Below are 17912 nucleotides of genomic sequence, written 5' to 3' on the forward strand. Positions count from 1 at the left end.
ATAGAACTTTTGTGTATTTGAGTATACAAAAATTGGATTAGATATTGGCTTTAGTCGGTAGAATAAAAACGAACAATAAAAAAGTAATTACATTTTAATAATTTTTTTAGTAAGTAGAAAGTTTTATGAAAATAACTTAATTTTCATAACCTTACTTATACATTTAATGCTTACATATAAGTAAAAAATTAATGTTATTAGTAAAACATCTCCATATCATCTGTTAAAACACAACACTGAAATGTCGCCGTTAAAACTACATATTTAAAGCTATTAAGATGAATTTATGTAAATAAATTATGTTTGAAAATAAATAAATAGAATTTCATCCAGATTTATTCGTATAATTAAGTTTTAAGAGCTGTTGACGAAGGATGATGACTATCTTTGATTCATCAACGAACGTCCAGGTCTGCTTCTTAACAAAAGCTGCAGTGTGTACTGCAAAAATAGTAAAGCGTTATTAATTATCGATATTATAATAGCAATAACATATTACAAGTAATGATATAATTTTATTACCTAAAATTGCATTAATATCGTCAATATGAAGACCAGGCTTAACCTCAAGTTTTAGATCTTGCAAAACGATATTAGATGATTTTTTGTCGGTCAGACAGCATTTCAAAATCCATGTTCTTGATCATATTGCTTTTAGGTAAGAAATGTTTGTGCCTGATGTACTGGAAACCTTTTTTTTATTTGTACTATCGTCAGGTAACTTTAAAAAATCATCTTTCTCCACTTTTACATCAACTTTTCCATCAAACGTGTCATATTTTACTAATTTCTTAAGAGTTTTGGAACATCATTACTGTTATTTAACCTGCAAGTCATAAATTTTATTATGAATAATTACGGTTATTCATAAAATAATAAGCTGAAAATTACATAAATCATAATTCTCATGAGTTTATTCGAAAAAGACAAGACTGAAAATTTCTTCATAAAATCATCGTCCAATTCCGAGTTAAGTTTAAGATGGTTTGGGCATTTTTTATTGAAATGATAGAATATTCTAAAATTCAAAGATTATGCATATAAATTAAGTAGAATTATATTGCAATTAAGAAATATTATGGTTGACGAATTCGTTTTTGAAAAAATTGCTCCCAAAATATCATCAATTTAACACGTAACCTTTTGGGTAACGTTATAAAATCAATAACAATAATAATTTTGGAATTAAATGATGAACCTCAAAAATTCAAAATAAAAAATATGTATATTTTTATAAGAAATCTTTAGAGTTTTTAAGAACGTAGGGTGTGGCGGGGAACTTCGGGGGGTCTCAGGCACGCACTCCGAGTACTTCCGCCACAAGGCCTGATTGACCAGTTTCCCCCCGAATAAGGGTGCCAGACCGCCAATCCTAATTTACGGCGATCGTCGGGGGTAGGGTCTAAAAATGGCTACGTAGTTCTGTTTGCCCACTGTGCGACTGCGCAGAGTGGACCGGTTGTCGTCGTCATGTCGATTTCCTCTTCTCAGGCCAATGGTGCCCAACAATTGTCGATTTTATCCGTCCTCTCACGTCCTGGAACCATGCCCTGCCGGCAGCTCAGAATACGACTCCTCGTCTCAGGTCGGAGAGATTTGATATACGTTTATCACACATCTTATAAATATTTGGTTAGATTTCTCGCCTCGTTGGTTGCGTGATAGACTTTTTTCGAACGTTTTTTAAATGATTTTAGATTATTCATATGACTGTTATTCTACAATAGCGCGTAAGTTACCTAATACTCGGAACCAGAAATGTGAACAAAAGAATCCTCGCCATTGACCGTCCGCGGCCGAAAATAATATTAGCATGCAGGAAAGGATGGGTTAACGAAGCGTAAATAATGAAAATCGGTCACACTTCACTTTCCTTTATTCTGTAGCTAAGGCACAGGTATGGTTAGAATGGCGGATGGTCAGCGCGACTTGACGTGATTTAATGCGCGGCGGAAACAGATCCTCACGTTCCGGCGAATCAAATCTGCGATGATCTAATACGCTCGATCCCTAATTCGTAACTAATTCACACTGCACCTAGATGTCTAAATTCATTTTCGATTCGTTCACTCACGCTAGTTCAAAGAATGGCGGGTGGTCAGTGCAATTCGATCGGAGCACTATATTCCCGGCGTCGACGGATCCACACGTCGCGACGGGATTATTCGCACGAGAAATCACGCTCCGTATTTCGCAACTAGTACTAGTGAGTGGCACTTTGCCTACTTATAGATTACTGTTGAAGAAACCCGGCAAACTCAAGGTACTTTTCAGTGAATCTCGAATTTGCTTCCTACAGCGGTAGCGATCAGCGGCAAAATGGACGAGAAACGGCTTTTCGCGGTCAAAGATCCTTTTTCCTCACCTCTTTCGGAGAAGAAATTCTATTATTGGCCACTATTAGATATCGATACCGCCCTCCGAATATTTCGTCATTGGTCAATATACAAATTAGAAAAGTAACAGCGCCCTCATTTTATCTTCTACTTCGTCGCTATTTACCTTTTCTCCCCCCCCCCCCCCACTAAGACGGCCAGCATTAATTGATGAGAAGGATCTACCCCTACTCCTATTTATTTGTCGTTGCGGACGGAAATCAAATTTTATTCTAATTCGCTTATTGGTCCTGATGTCACCGGCGAGTTTCGTCAGAGGTTCAAATTTCATCAATCAATTTATCAATTTATTTCGTCAGATTGTTTGTCGCTTATTAATACACTTAAGTGATTATAGCAGCCGCATACAAGTATTTTATAATTTTTATTTTATTTTAGTATGTTCCATGTTCTAAATCGCATCGCTAGCTGTTTTGTTTCTAAGTTTCCCCTAATATGCCGCAATTGGTATTCTAGCAATATTTTATCAGAAGTTTAAATATAGTTTGAGTTAAAATAGAATTGCTTGTGAATTTTTCTTTTTTTTTATTTAAGAGTTTGACACTGGTAAAATAAAAAACACTATGTTATGAGAAAAAAGCACAAAGTGAGACACACACAAGTTGTCGAAAATAATTTTCGCATAAGAAATGATCACGTGATCACGCGAACTTTACGCGCGCACGCACGCGGAAGAATTTCCATACACACACATACTTGATTGATGATATCGGAGAGTTTTGGATAGTAGGTAGTAAAAGATAGGCGAAATCATATTAACTTGATATCGATGATATCATACAAATAGATAATAGGTAAGTAAGTAAGATCGTAGATTACTATATGTAATCACCGCGTGGCAAGGGCCACTCATTCGTTGTCATAGGTTGAATACGGTAAAATATTTGCGCAATACGTTGTTTTGCGTCTTTGGTATTGTTTTTTGTTGTCAATTTTAGTTGTAACGATCACTGATGTTATAAGATTATATTGAATTTCGTGGATAATCGCATGTGATATTTGCGATAGCTCTGCGCACACAATGGCCGCTCAAGCTGTACTGGCAACGGACAGAATGTCAAGCCGGCGCGAACCTGCAGAGAAACCGCGGCAGCCCGCTCGGTTGGTGGCGCTATCTCCCGCAGTTCTCTCCCAAGTTCGGCCATCGCGCACACACATACATACACACATGTGACGACGGAACACTAGCTATTTTGCAATGATACAATAATTGTATGTCGGTTTTATCTTCGTAGCGCCTTCATCATCGCATTTGCATTTTAATTAGTATGGTATTTATACTAGATCGCTCGCTTTCATATGGTCTATCACGCTTGCTCTTGTTTAGTCTGTCTCGCTCGCTCTCGCTTAGTCTATCTTGGTCGCTCTCGCTTAGTCGATATCGCTCTTCAAGATGGCTGCCCTCGGTCCCGCGTGTTAACCTTGTGCTCTGTTGCCAGTTTCTAAAGCGCCTCCTGGCGCGTTCCCCCTCGGTCGTGTGGTGTAAATGTGTACATGGGTGTTATCTGTGTGTGTGTGGCGCTCAGGATGTCCCCAATGGTGCGCAGTATCCTGACACAACTGATTTCCGGCTGTCGCTTCATCGACGATTTTCTGGTCACCACAGGTCTCGTCTCCAAAGTGTCCGTATCAGTGTCTGGAAGTGTAACGGGTCTGCATGTATCGCTAACATGCATTTCCGTTGCATTTCCCAGTCAAGTTTTCGTGTTTTTCTCTCCAGCCGGCAACATATGGTCAGGAGTGTGTGTACGTGTGTGTGCGTGTGCGCTCTCTTTTCCTCGTCGTGCGCTCAGTTTTTCACTCATTCGTCGGATCGCGTTCTTCGACTTGTTGCGTCGTTTTCTCTGGTATGGATAGTCGGATATGGAAATAAATTAGTGTCCGGATTAGGGCGCACGTCAGTCCGGCTGATTACGGGGTGGCAAGGGACGGAGATGGCTTTTCTGAGGTGTTGCAAATAGTGCAACACTGTAAGGGAAATCCTTGTAATGTACCGCATTGCAGAATCCCCACTAAGCTGGTACACTACCATGTGTACCGCTCGTTTGCTAAACTTTCCTTCGTTTTGCCGCCGCTTTCTCAGCTCACGTCAGTCGTCAGAAATTCTTATCTGTTGGGGGTTTCCCTCCTTGGTTCCATGGTCTGCTATGGTCGAAGTCCTGCATCTGCTTAATCTGCCTGGCTGCATCCTTCCTTCTACCTCCTTTTATTAACTAGGTTGGTTAAGGTCGGTCAGAAAAAGGTCAGGCTGCAAAAATAAAGGGCAGGTTGGTTATTTTAAGCCAGGACTTTTCCCTGGCATTTATTAAAATTTTCACCGATGTTGATGATCGACGCTGGCTGGGTTAATGGTACCCACGCTTGCGGGAGCAGTCGCGCCTCTCCGTGGCTACCATCTCCTGGAGGGTGCGCTGGAGCTTTTGTAGCTCCCTTAGGCGTAGGTCGGCGTCGGCCTCATCCTCGGAGGATCCCGGATTTTGGGCTTTCCGCACTAGATCCCACGCCCGCTCCTTTACCGATGGTCTGGCAGATGAGGCGGGAGATCTGGTACGGGGGGTATAGCCCCAGTACTGCCAGTCGGTCTTCTGGCCAGTGATCTCGTCCGGCCCCGAGTTGCCTCCTGGTATGATGGTGATAAGTCTTCCAGAACCGGGGGTCGGGTAGTTGGTCGCTGGTCCTCCGGGTGGCGGTGCCGGGTATATATATATATATATATATATATATATATATATATGTATAGAATAGTCAGCGTTTCGGTTAGCGTGTTGGTCAGAGCGTCGGTCAGTGTAATAGTCTGGTGGGCGTCTGTCCCATCCGGACCCGGAGGAGGTGGCTGGCAATAAACCCTCGCCTACCCGCTCACTCCGGCCGCCAGGCATGTGTCGAGGTCTCGGTGGGATAGATGGAGGGTCCACCGGAATACCTCTGCCAGGAAGTCGTGCCTCCACTCGTAAGCCTCGGCATATCTCGGGCAGTTAAAAATCTCTACACTTGTGCGACCACAATTCCCGCAGTACTGCCCCTCTTTAGGTCGTGGGCAGTTCCCAAAATTGTGGTCCAGTTGCCAGTAGTTAAAGCAGACGCGAAGCGGCGGATCAACGGTGAGGTCCGTCGGGATCTCCATCAATTGTTCGAATCCTGATCCCGTTCTTCGGGGCAGGATACCTCAGGATGGCATTTTTGTGGCGGTGTTCTGCCTGGACCGGTCCACGGGGAGTCTTGGCAGGTCATAATCGGACCCCTCCCCGGATGCATCGCTCGTACCCACCAGATCGTTCAGCTCGAGATGCCGCCACGGGTTATACTTACGGCATTTCCCACCGGCCGTCCGGTAGTGCAGGCCCTGAACTTCCGGCCTATCGACCGGATCCATCCTGGACGTGGTCTGTGTCGGTGTCGTCGCTATTGTGATCATCGTTGGTGCCAGAGTGAAATTCCTGGACTCCACCTGGAGCCACCCAGGATGTCTTTGGTGCCTCACTCTGGTTTCGGAGGACGACTGGGCGGTGTTGGCAGAGGTGACTGACAGTGGTATAGAGGTGACTGGTGGTGTGGCAGGAGTGACCGGTGGTGTGGCTTCTGCGTGGCCAAGACGTTGCAGCACCGGCGGTGGTGTTGCCGGTCGGCACGGTCTGGTGGTGGTGGTTTCCGCCCCGCTTGTTGCTACCGCGGGTCATCAACCTTCGTCACCCAAATATTCCGCCAACTTATCCTCTGCCTGCTCATTGAGCGACAGCTGGAAGCCCCTCGAGTTAGTGGTTGGGCTGTAAGACTTGAGTGTCCTACACCCCGAGGGGCTTACCGCGGTCGCGCCGTCGGCCGGGTCAGTCGTCAGTATCGGTGTCAGCGCTTCTTCCTCCTCGATGGCGCGAACCATCCTCATCTGCTTCTTTTCCTCGGGTCTCCAGTCGGACTGTGAGATCCGAGCCCTGGATGTACCAGGACTCTTCATTGGCGTGGGGTTTCTCCCTCTCCACCTCCGTTCTTGGAGAGGCAGAGTGCTTGCTCAAGCGCAGGCTCACCTCAGACTCCTCTGAGGCAGCTCGGATCTGAACCGGTCTGGGCTCCCGAGTCCTGGTCCCCGTGACGGTCTTGGGGACAGCAGATGACGGAATCCTGACCATCAGGCTCAGACCCTTCTTCTTGGAGACGAGGATTCTTAGGGCCATGGTACTTGTTCAAATCTGAAAACAAATATAATTAGTATAAAGGTCATTGGGCATGGTCAGGACAGCACAGTACATGAATTTATCTGAACTGGTATGGCGAGGGATGTTTAGTCAACGACTACACCCCCCACTTAGCCTGAAGAGGCTTGCCTGTCCAGGCTTACAGGACGGTAAACGTTGATATCAGTTACCGACATGCCCTTAATCGATCCCAGTGCTGTAACCATGTTAGTACATGAATTAAAACCCCCATGAATTGGACAACATAGAGTATGGTCAGATTGGTCAGATTGATTCTATTTTCTTTTTATATCTGTGCTTCTCCTAGTTGCGTGGGTTGTACGTGTCAGTTTTCTATTTATTTAACTTGATCTTTTGTTTACTTGTTTGTTTTCTTGGTGTAATCTAAGGTCATAATCGTTGTTGTTGGCGCGTTTAAATGGCTTGAGCTGTTCGACATGAACTTTACCGACCTTTTTTTTTGTCTGTGTATCAATGGGGAATAAATACTGTGTCCGAGAGTTTTTCTAGTATTTTGAAAGGTCCTTCGTATTTTTCATCTAATTTGGTCGAAAATTTGTTTGCTGCATTTGATAAATAATGCGTTTTCAGCAATACTAGGTCGCCAGGTTTGTCTTTGGTTTCTTTTCTCCCTATATTGAATCGGTCAGCCATTTTATCGTGTGTTTTTTTCCAGATTCCTTTCAACCATTTCATGTAGATCTTTCAATCTTTTCAGCCTTTCCGTCCATTCTTCTGGTTTGAGTCTCAGTTCTAGTTCGGTTGATTCTCCTTTTCTTTGTAAACTTTTTACTGGTCTCGGTTGTCTGCCGTAATTTAGGAATGCTGGGTACGCATATGTGGCTGATTATACTGCTGAATTTATGGCGTGTCGGAATTCATTAAGATGTTTATCCCAATTTCGGTGGTTATATTCTACATACATCGCTATCATCGTTTTTAATGTGCTATCACTCCTTTCGACTAGATTGGCCTGCGGATGATATGGGACCGTCGTGATATGTTTGATGCCATATTCTTGTAACATGCTGTCTAAGTGTTTATTGGCTTATTCTTTTCCGTTGTCGGTTAGTAGATAGTCAGGTGTTTTCCATCTGAATATAATGAGTTCTTCCACCGTTTTCGTAACGGTTTTTCCATCTGCAGAGGAATCTGGTTTCATTTAGTTCCTTACCAGATATGCCAGTTGTTTACAGGTCTGATATTGAAGTTATCATCGGTATTTCATCTCTCCTTTGTTTCATTTCTTCATTGTCTGTAAATTTGATGGTTTTTAATATCCCTTTTGGTGTTTCTATAAGCGCATCTTCAGGTTTTACTTCAGGTATGTCAGTGATTACTTTGCTGTTCAGTATTTTTACAATTTCTTCTGCCATTGCTGGGATTTGATAGTCAGTTTTGTCTGTCGATATCATTCGTTCGACCGGTGGAAATGCTAGGTTTTCCACTATCGGTTCACTGTCTTGTATCTCCTCATTAATGTTAAATAATAACGTTTCATGATCCTTAAGACGTTTTAGCAATTTGTTGAGTGGTTTTTCATCAATCCAGGACCTGGATCAATCAGCTCCTGCCTATTTATTTTAGCGATACTTTCTTCGATTTTGTTTTCATCTTTGTCTGAAGAATGGTCGATTATTCTTTTGTCATCACCTGATGATGCTTCCCATAATGATGACTGCTTTCTTCCAAGTCTGTGACAATTTCTATGTGCGAAGCCATTTTTACGGCGACCTCCCCGTCTTGGTCATTTTGGCCTATTATTGGAAATCGGAAGGAAGCAGCGAACTCGTCTGCTCCCCACCTAACGCGTTTTCTAACAACTCTGAACGGATATGCTAGCATATTTTGCAAAAGTCGAACGATGCTCCTATATTTTTACATACTTGACAGTGCTTTTGTCTTATTTTCGGTCCTGTTTTTGTACGGACCATCCTATTCCTGTGTCTGGATTACGACCGTGACCGTGATCGAGAGCGATAGTTTACTCGGTGTTTTGAGTGCCTTTTTCGTTGTTCATTATCAGATTCGCTTTCCGATGAGTATTTTCTGTTTGTCATTGTTGCCATGAGTTGTTCTCGTTTATCTCTTGTCGACAGTTATTTCGTGGGCGGCTACGGTCTGAATGGTCTGATCGTTGTGTCGTCCTAGAATAACGACTGCCGTCAGATGTATCGTCCTCACTGTATGATTCCGAGTATCTATTCACACGACTTCTCTTTTCTGATTGTCTAGCTTGTCTGTGGTAATTCTATTCACTATAAGTTTCCTTTGACGTGTTAAAGGGGCTAGATGGTCGATGTGAGTGGCTGTTGTGAGGTTCTCTTACTTTTGTATGTTTTCTACTTTTATCTTCCTCACTCCTTCGGTCAGATCGTACTATTTCCCGTTGTTGATTATAAGTTTATGTGTGCTTCTCAACGTCATCGGTAAATTCTCTTTCGTCTAAATACTGATCTTTGTGTCGATTTGCTTGAGCTCTGTTTTTATCTGCAGTGTCCTTTAATGGTCTTGCAGCAGGAGTATAATTCTTGCCTAAAATCGTGTTTTTTGTTATTTCTGTATTGTCTGTTCTGTCCCTTTTTACGGGCTCATCTATCGCCGCTAGCTTAGCTCTGGTCGGCTTGACTGTGGGGAAGTCAGGTCTGTATCCGCTCTGGTCAATGTTTCACAGACCGTGGATTTCCTTGGTTACACCCCAGGTTACTCGCTCCTTGAGTAGTGGTTTCGGTCGTCTGCGTGTTTTTTGTTCGATTTCTGATGGTGACTCGGAGTGAACAAGGTCTGTTAAATAACGGCGAATGTGGCGCTTGAACTCGGGAATAGTCATCGTCTGAACTGATTTGAGCTATTTCCGTTTCCCGATTTCTGGCGGTTTGTATATTGTTATTGCCTGTTTCTACTTCATTGGTTTGACCCCATGGCAATGTCGGCGAGGTTATGCGGAGTTGTTTTGGTAGCGTAGCTTGTCGGCGAATAATGTATACATCGAGTGGTAAATCTATTATTGATTTATGTTCGTTGCCTGTTGTTCATCTGTCTCTAGCTCTTTGCCGGCTGTCGACGTCGCATCTGTTGTGTTTGTTTTTGGGGGCTGATTAATGACTCTGTTAAAGTCAGTTTCATGTTCTTCATTCCATGATGTTCTCACAAACGGTGAAAAGATGTCAATCCTTTGGCTGTGAGTCATGGATAGATTAGCTGAGAACCTTTGTTCTTGAACTACCCATCTTAGTAGCTCCAAACGGTCTGCATTGTCATCATTGAATATTCACCATTCTCCCTGGCGCAATTCATTACGAATTTCTTCTTCCGTATAATCAGCTATTCTATTTTCTACTTCTCGCGCTGTTTTATTTTTCTTTAATGTATGTAGCAGGTTATCATTTGATAATGGTGGTTTTATTGTGGCATTGGCTGGAATGTCATCATGTACAATAACGATTTTAATAATACTGATTTTTATGTAATATCAGCGTACGTTGTGAACTTTCGTATTTGGCTCTCCGTTCCTGTTAAAAATCCGAGTATTTCCAAACTTCCAAGTCTAAACTGTTGGATTTGGATATATCAATCTAGAAACGGTCAAAATCCAATACTCCCCAAAATCTGAACTGTCAGAATCTGGTTTTGAAATCTAAGCTACGTGGAACTGAACTGTCGCAATTTGAAATAATAATTTCCAAGTCAGACTCTGAACTATCAGAGTGTGCGACGACAGTTTCGCATTGTTGAAGTGTGAACTGTCAGCACTTGTAATAGATAAATATTTCAATTTATCATAAGCTAGTACATACTTCAGCCAGGGTTCTGGAGTTTCAGACCTGACTTTCATACTATTAATACAGGAACGGTCAGAGTTATATAATACCCGGATTTATTTGTATATTTTTCATGTTTGAATGGTCATAAATTATACTGATGATCAATAATTACTGATAGTCAGTAGTTAAACTGATGGTCAGAAATTGTACCGGTTATCAGTAGTTATACTGATGGTCAGAAATTATACTGGTGATCAGTAGTTATACTGATGGTCAGAACTATGCTGAAAATAATCTTATTAATTAAATAATTATTCTGACATAAATATTTCATGAATCCTGGAAAAAGGGTTTCGTGTAAGATATCCATGAAAGCTGTAAATTATATTTCGTAAAAATATTTCTGGAAGATTGTTAAAATATTTCAAGGATAGATTTCATTATCCTTCCACGTGACGTTTTAAAAATATTACTCTAAGAAACGGTGCAGGATTTTTACGAGGATCTTTAAGATTTATCGAACGATATTGAATGACGAGTAGTAATAAATCAAGTGATAGAATTTAAGCTTTGCTAAATACTAAATATTATCTGCAGCCTTCATGGATATATTACACAAAACCTTTTTACCAGGATTCGTGATATATTTCTGAAAGATTTGACGAAATCTTTCAAAATATCTTGCAGAAATATTTTTGAAATGTCACATGAAACATTTCGTGGAAGAATAATGAAATCTGCCTTTGAAAGATTTCGATAATCTTCCAGAAATATTTTCACGAAATATAATTTACAGCTTTCACGGATATATTACACGAAACCTTTTTGCCAGGATTCGGGTAATATTTCTGCAAGATTTTTTGTGGAAAGATAATGAAATTTGCCGTTGAAATATTTTGAAAATCTTCCAGAAATATTATACTGAAACATATCTAATCACTTTTCATACATATTTCAAGTAGAATTATTTATGTATTGACCGTAAGAGGTCTAATAATGTTTGACATTTGTAATTTTTAAACATAAAAATAATTTTTGTCAATTCATATATAATATTAAATGATTTTTCGACTTATCGATTTTCTATTTTTCTATCAAAATTAGTAGTTTTAGTGTATTTCAAATAATTTTATGTAATAAATAATGGAAAAACATACATAATAAGCGTATGTTTTTCCTTATTAAAGTTTTTAAATACGCTTTCATGTATGTTGACTTATTAATAAATTAATATAAATAAAGAATACAATTGACATGTCTAGTATATATGTTATAATTGATACACAGCCTCTCTATTATGTGTTAAATCTACGCATTAGGCGCATGCGCTATACATAATTGTATCGACTTCGAAGTTTGACTCATTTTCGATTTTCGATAATCTCAATACTATCGAAATCAAGTATGTACTAGTTTATCGTCGGTTTTTTTCTCAAAGTACAAAGAATAAAGAACAAAGAGCAAAGTAAAGTGGGAAATGGAAATGCACAAATAGTATCTTAATTCTCCTGCTTTATTTAAATTATTCGTAAGTAACTACAAATTACAATTTAATAACTTGCAAATTATAAAAATGTTAAATTAGATTTTTTTAAACTAAATCGTTTTAATCAATTTCAATTAGTCTAAAAATGATCATTCTGCCGGTTCAACTACAGTATATACAATTTTTCTATTTTTTTACAGGTTGAATAATGTGATGTTCGTATCATTTATAAATAAAAATAATTCGAACTCTCGTAATGTAGCTAATGAGTAAGAATTTGTTTCCGATGATTTTACTCTAATTGTCAAGAAAATAGATAAATGAAACAAATATAATAAATAAGTAAATCAAATATATATAAGTAATTGCGATATATCGAGGAAAGTCAGACAATGCCCTAGTTTCTTATGGTGCGAATTGTCCCATAAGCAGAGCTAAAGTCTTTCTTTGATAGGATATAATTCGGCCCAAGTTTCTTATAGCGCGAGATGTTCTATAAGTCGAGCTCAAATTATAAGGAAAGGTTAGTCTTGCTTAGTAAATCACAATGAGAGAAAGAACTTAGGTGTTAATCCAAGTTTTTTCAGACTCATGCGCTCACTTTGCAAGGCTAGAAGTGAATGAATCTAGCCTGTGCAAAGGTGGGCCTATTTATACATAGATTTTCCCGCTTATTATTGCAGGAGAGATTTCATCGAAAATTCGAGAGACATTCGCGAATTTTGAGAAATGATTTTTCTTAATTTACAAGTAAATAACCATTAATATTAAGTTTTTAACACATGTAAATTTTACAGAATTAGTTATTTGTTGATTTTATACAATTTACAATTATCGCCAATAATGTCGTCAAAAGTTATTAACTAATAAATTTAATTAACGTGATATTACATTATTTACAATAGAAAATTATTAAAATTTCATATAACTTTATAATTAATTAATTTTGGAAGTATTTTCCAAAATTAATTATTTAAATTAATTAATAACATTTGAATTATGACTAATTTTTCATATTTGTAACGGTTTTCTTCTAATCTTAACATGCGATTATTTGATTAATTATCTAAGATTTCTAAATCCTAAAATTGTCATTATCAAGTATTAACTTAATATTATCGTTCTATATATAGTTTATTGTTTAAATAAATTATTAATTGTTTATTTATTAATAACAGTTGTTATTTAGCTGTTATTAATGAAACCAATTCTTACTCGTGTTCTATGCTTATTCATTTTACATATAAATTATTTATATTCTTCTAATATTTCATATGTTAATAAATAAATTAACTTTACATATTGATATTCATTGTTAATTTATAATTGAATGAGATATTATGAATCTGTATGTTAAAATCTATATAATTGATACTTTGTTATATTCAAATTATCTATAATTAACATATTTTTCTCAATATTATGGTTCATTATATCTATGTCTATTATTTGTGACGTCACGCTATTTGTTTTGACTCGACTCTTATTTGTATACAGTCGCGTAAACAGTGAGGTAGCGCCGCTTAATGTATTGTTTTGACTAACAGATAAATACGTTAGACTAGTTGCAGTCATTTAATAAACAGCTCATAAGTAGGACCGTTACAATAATATTACTACAGATCTGTAGTGTGAGTGTGGATTACTTTAGCCATAAAATCATTTGCATTAATTATTTTCAAATTGTCTAATTGAAAGAGGCAATATTAATTAACGTAATCCTAAATAAAGTCTTCTAGATAATAAGCATTGGATTCTAAGATCATTGAAATTCTAAGTAAATTAGGATTGGAGAATTTAAATTTTTTGATAGATTATGTCTAATAATACAAAGGTAAAGATCCTGATAATGGTGTTAGCATAAATACTCGTATTGTATTATATTAAATTTATGTTATTACAATAAACTTACAGTGCATGTCATTTGGATTTATAGATGTTTTCAATGGTATTGCACTATCTTGCAGTGTATATGAGTACAGCTGTTTTGGGGTGGTTTTTTAATGAAATAATTAGTGTTTATTTAGTATTGTTCATGCTAAGAATATTAATTAAAATTCAGTAGTTTCTTTTTAGTTTTTAGTGCTGCGTTATTTATTTAGGTTTATATTAAAATTGTATAATATACATGATAAATTAACAATTCCTTATAATTATTTCTCATAGTAATTGCTTAAAGAAACTAGAATAGAATCATGATTCCTCGAGTTAAAATCTACAATTTTTTTAGAGGTCATTTGTTCGATATCTCTCAATACATCGAGATTTATTATCGAAAGCGGATAAGAAAGCTTGACCTTGTGGTGAACTCTAAAGGTCATTGAAAAAAACCTTGAAAATTATATCCAAACGTAGAATTTCCCGTAAGTTCAGAATCCGGGGGCAAAAAAATTTATATCGTGAATTGAAGAAGTTGACTTTTAAATGATCTGGAAATTGACCTTCGAAGGAGAAACAAATGTCAGATTCAGATTCGTAGACCCCAAAAACTTACGTATGAATTTTCCTAAATTTTTCAACCGCATTCCCTCAATTTAACCTTCAAATAACCTTGAAATAAAATAATAAAGTACTGGGAAACCCCTCATTCTGACTTCAAATTTGGAAACATCGATCAAAAATACATCGAATTAGCATAATTAGAGAACCAGTTTACGGTACTTTTTTTTCTTTAATGGGCCTGTGTTACCATTAAACGTTTAAAAATAATTTTTCATTTTATAATGTAAATATAGTTATCTTCGTGCCACTTACGAATAAGAATCCTTTTTTAATATTAGTTTTCACTGTAATAATTTCAGTTACTGAAGGCACGATCCAAAGGAGTGACAATATCAACTACGTTGGTAATTGAAATATATAAAAGTTATTTTAATAAATTAAGTTTTTTCACATGCATATCAAATAATTGAACAAAAAAATACTATCATTCATTGGCATAAACAAACTATCTATATACCGGATGTCAATTAAGTTCTGGGATGTCAGAATATTTTTCTTTACTTTGAATCTCATTTTCAAGGTCAACTTTATTTCTTCAAATAGGAACCCCTATTTTTTATAGCAGAATCGGTAAGAAAGGAAAATTTCAAGTCTAGTTATGTATTGAAGTATGAGGTTGAAGTAACCCTAGAGGTAAAATAGAGGATTTCTTAAAAATCTCGCAGTTGAGTGGTTAAATAAAACAAAGGTCATATCCTAGGTAAGTTTTAACTAAAAACCCAACGGTGATCTTGGATTTTACTTTGAACCTCATTTTCAAGGTTATTGGAAGGTCAACATTATTTTTAAAATGGAAACCCTTATTTTTGTAACCGGATTCGGAAGGAGCGAGAAATTTTACATTCAATCAGTATTTTTTAAAATGATGATCTGACTCGTTCTTATTCTTTTGGACGTAGTAAAATCTGTTTCATTTGGGGTGCTTAAAATAAGGGGTTCCATTTCAAAAATTAGGTTGACCTACAAATGACCTTGAAAATGCGGTTTAAGGCTAAATCTAAGGTCACCATCGGATTCTTTGTTCAAAGTTGTTAAAAGAATGATCTTGATCTTTATCAGAAATGAAATACTTTAGAAAATATTCTGACGTCCGAGGACTTAATTGACACCCGGTATGTACCTCTTATTGTGCATATAACTATCGCATTTTCATGTATATTATACGGGGAACTTACACAAAAAATGTTTGAGAGAAAGAAGCTTAACTTCAAAAATGATTTATTTTCGTGACCTTTGTTATATTGTTGAAGGTTATTTCAAAGTCATTTTCTGGTCAAATTTCGTTTTTAAATAAAAACTGATTAATTTTGATCCGGAATTCAAAAAGAATGGGAAATTCTAAATTCAAATGAAGTAACATATGGAGGAGAATCCGAGTGACCCTCGAAGCTCTTACGAACAACAATTTTCAAAAGGATTCATGTCATTTGTATTCTTTGAAGTCGAACCATTTTTATCAAAGATAAATATCGCGGAACCTTTTCTTGACGGGATCATTAAAATGAAAAATAATAATAACACGATAATCAGCTGACTTTTTAGCGTTAAATGGACTTAACATGCGGTATCTTGTGGGAACATATGGAATTTCACTCTCTATCTGAGTTCTCAGTAATTATACCAGAGATTTTATGAAAAAAATTATATTAAATATTCTATAACCTTGAACATCATTTTCAACGGTCGAAGAAAAAGTCATGAAAATGTAGGCATTGGAAGTTGAGCAACATTTGTCAAAAACAATTGTCACTAAACCTTACCCTTGCTTAGTTATTGAACTGGAATTATCATCATATTTGGTATGAGTATTTTTATTTGATACATCTATCTCGTATTAATGGTTGAAAGGATTTTAGTTTTTATAGTGTAAAAGTATTTCTTAGGGCATGGTTGAGTATTGCAATATTTTATATAATTACGTTGATTGATATAATACAAAAGCTATAATGATGAACATGAAAATATAACGGTCATTTTGACGTGATGAGCTTTTCTTCATACAAATAGAATAAATTCAATGTCGTTGCCATCAAATCATCCATCCTAATTTTTTATTTTGTAATTGAACAATGTATGTAAATTTCAAAAGAATTGGCATTATTTGAATATTTGGATTTTTTGCTTCATTAGTATATATACAAATACAATATATATATATATATATATATATATATATATATATATATATATATATATATATATATATACAATATATATATATACTTATACAAATACAGTCACGACAAATTTAATGCAAATATAATTTCATAATTCTTTTGTTTTCTTTTTTTAAAGTTATAGTTACTGCCATTTTTCCTTCTTTTTTCAGAACAATTCTGTACAATTTTTTTGACATAGAGTACGCAAAATACGCGTTGTCATTGTATGAGTGTTGGCTTTCGAAACATGTAATTTACGTGATAAATTTAGAGCAAATGACAAGTTCGTCACAAAATATTATAGATATGCTAATACTTTACGCACATTCATTGATACTCGACTATTTACTATAAATTTTAGCAAAAATGGTTTCCTTGATATGCTGTAATACGTTTTAAGAACGCTTTTTTGATGATCAATATACATTTTTTGCGAACTTGAAAAATAAGTTTCTTTTTTTCATTATACATACTATAACGAACGGCATGTAAGTTCGTTATGTCTCTCTCTCCCCAGGAAGCCATCAAATAATAATTATCTATAATAATTAATTATCATGTAAACATGTTTAAATAATTGCAGCGTGGACGTCAGCGAACCGGTAAGTGACGCGATTATAGTTCGATTATCGATATCGACTCGCGGCGCGAACCTCGCGGAGAGGCGAGCCCTTCGAGGAGAGAGAGAGAGTAGGGACAAAAAAAGTAAGTCTGCTTCCGACCGGCAACGAGCAAGTAACCGGCAACGCGAGCTCGCTAATTACTCGAGAGAGCAATCAGGTTTGATAGCCACACACGTGACAACCATCGACGCTGTTCCCGAAAAGCCCAGCGAACACTCGGTGATAGAAGCAGAGAGAAAAAGCGTAAACGCAAGAAGCGATAACGCGATTAACAAATCCTTTGCAAGCGAGCGCGCCGAGAACTACTTGCGAATCTACTGTAGAGCGACTCGTCAGTTCCAGCATTGTAAGTACCAGTCTGTTAACTTGGCTTCTCTCTCTATGGCTCTCTCCTCCTGCGTTGCTTAAATTGCGTATCCTTGTAGATACCTTACCGCATAGTTGCTTATTTCTTTTCTGTTTTCGTTCGGCCTACGAACAGGCTTCCGTTATACGCGTATTGTCGCTTCGTCCGATTTACAACGAGCAAGTGCGGTTGCCGTTTTCGTCTAAGTCGAGTGACCGAGACGTTTCGACCGGCTAAAGAGCCGACACGAGTAAGCGATGTAGGTTTCTCGTTCGAACGGTGCGCGCCGGCTAGCCGTCGCCATTGTGCCTAACCGCTCTTACAGGGCGTGCGCGGGCAAGTTCCTCGCTGCGTAGCGTGTGCGCGGCTCGTCGGCTGCACTGAAATCTGACGCGAGGCTATCCACGCTGCTATTTGTACTGCGCGCGAACTACGCTATTCTATGC

The 17912-nt window shown here is 37.6% G+C and overlaps 1 protein-coding gene across 2 annotated transcripts in view; it reads right to left on the reverse strand.

Moving 5' to 3' along the window:
• Window positions 1–216: 216 nt before the first annotated feature.
• Window positions 217–17912, reverse strand: part of LOC131667524 (TBC1 domain family member 15) — a 107823-nt gene continuing 90127 nt past the window's right edge. Inside the window, exons 10-11 of one of the 2 annotated variants that reach the window (XM_058940992.1) lie at window positions 523–826; window positions 217–441 (exon numbers count right to left, since the gene is read on the reverse strand). The gene's annotated coding sequence lies outside the window, so the exon portion shown is untranslated. The remainder of the gene's footprint in view (window positions 442–522; window positions 827–17912) is intronic. The other variant, XM_058940993.1, reaches the window with a different exon arrangement.

This window comes from Phymastichus coffea, unplaced genomic scaffold, assembly GCF_024137745.1.
Source record: "Phymastichus coffea isolate CEN01 unplaced genomic scaffold, Cenicafe_Pcof_1.1 PCOF00067, whole genome shotgun sequence".
NCBI classification, from domain to species: Eukaryota; Metazoa; Arthropoda; class Insecta; order Hymenoptera; family Eulophidae; genus Phymastichus; species Phymastichus coffea.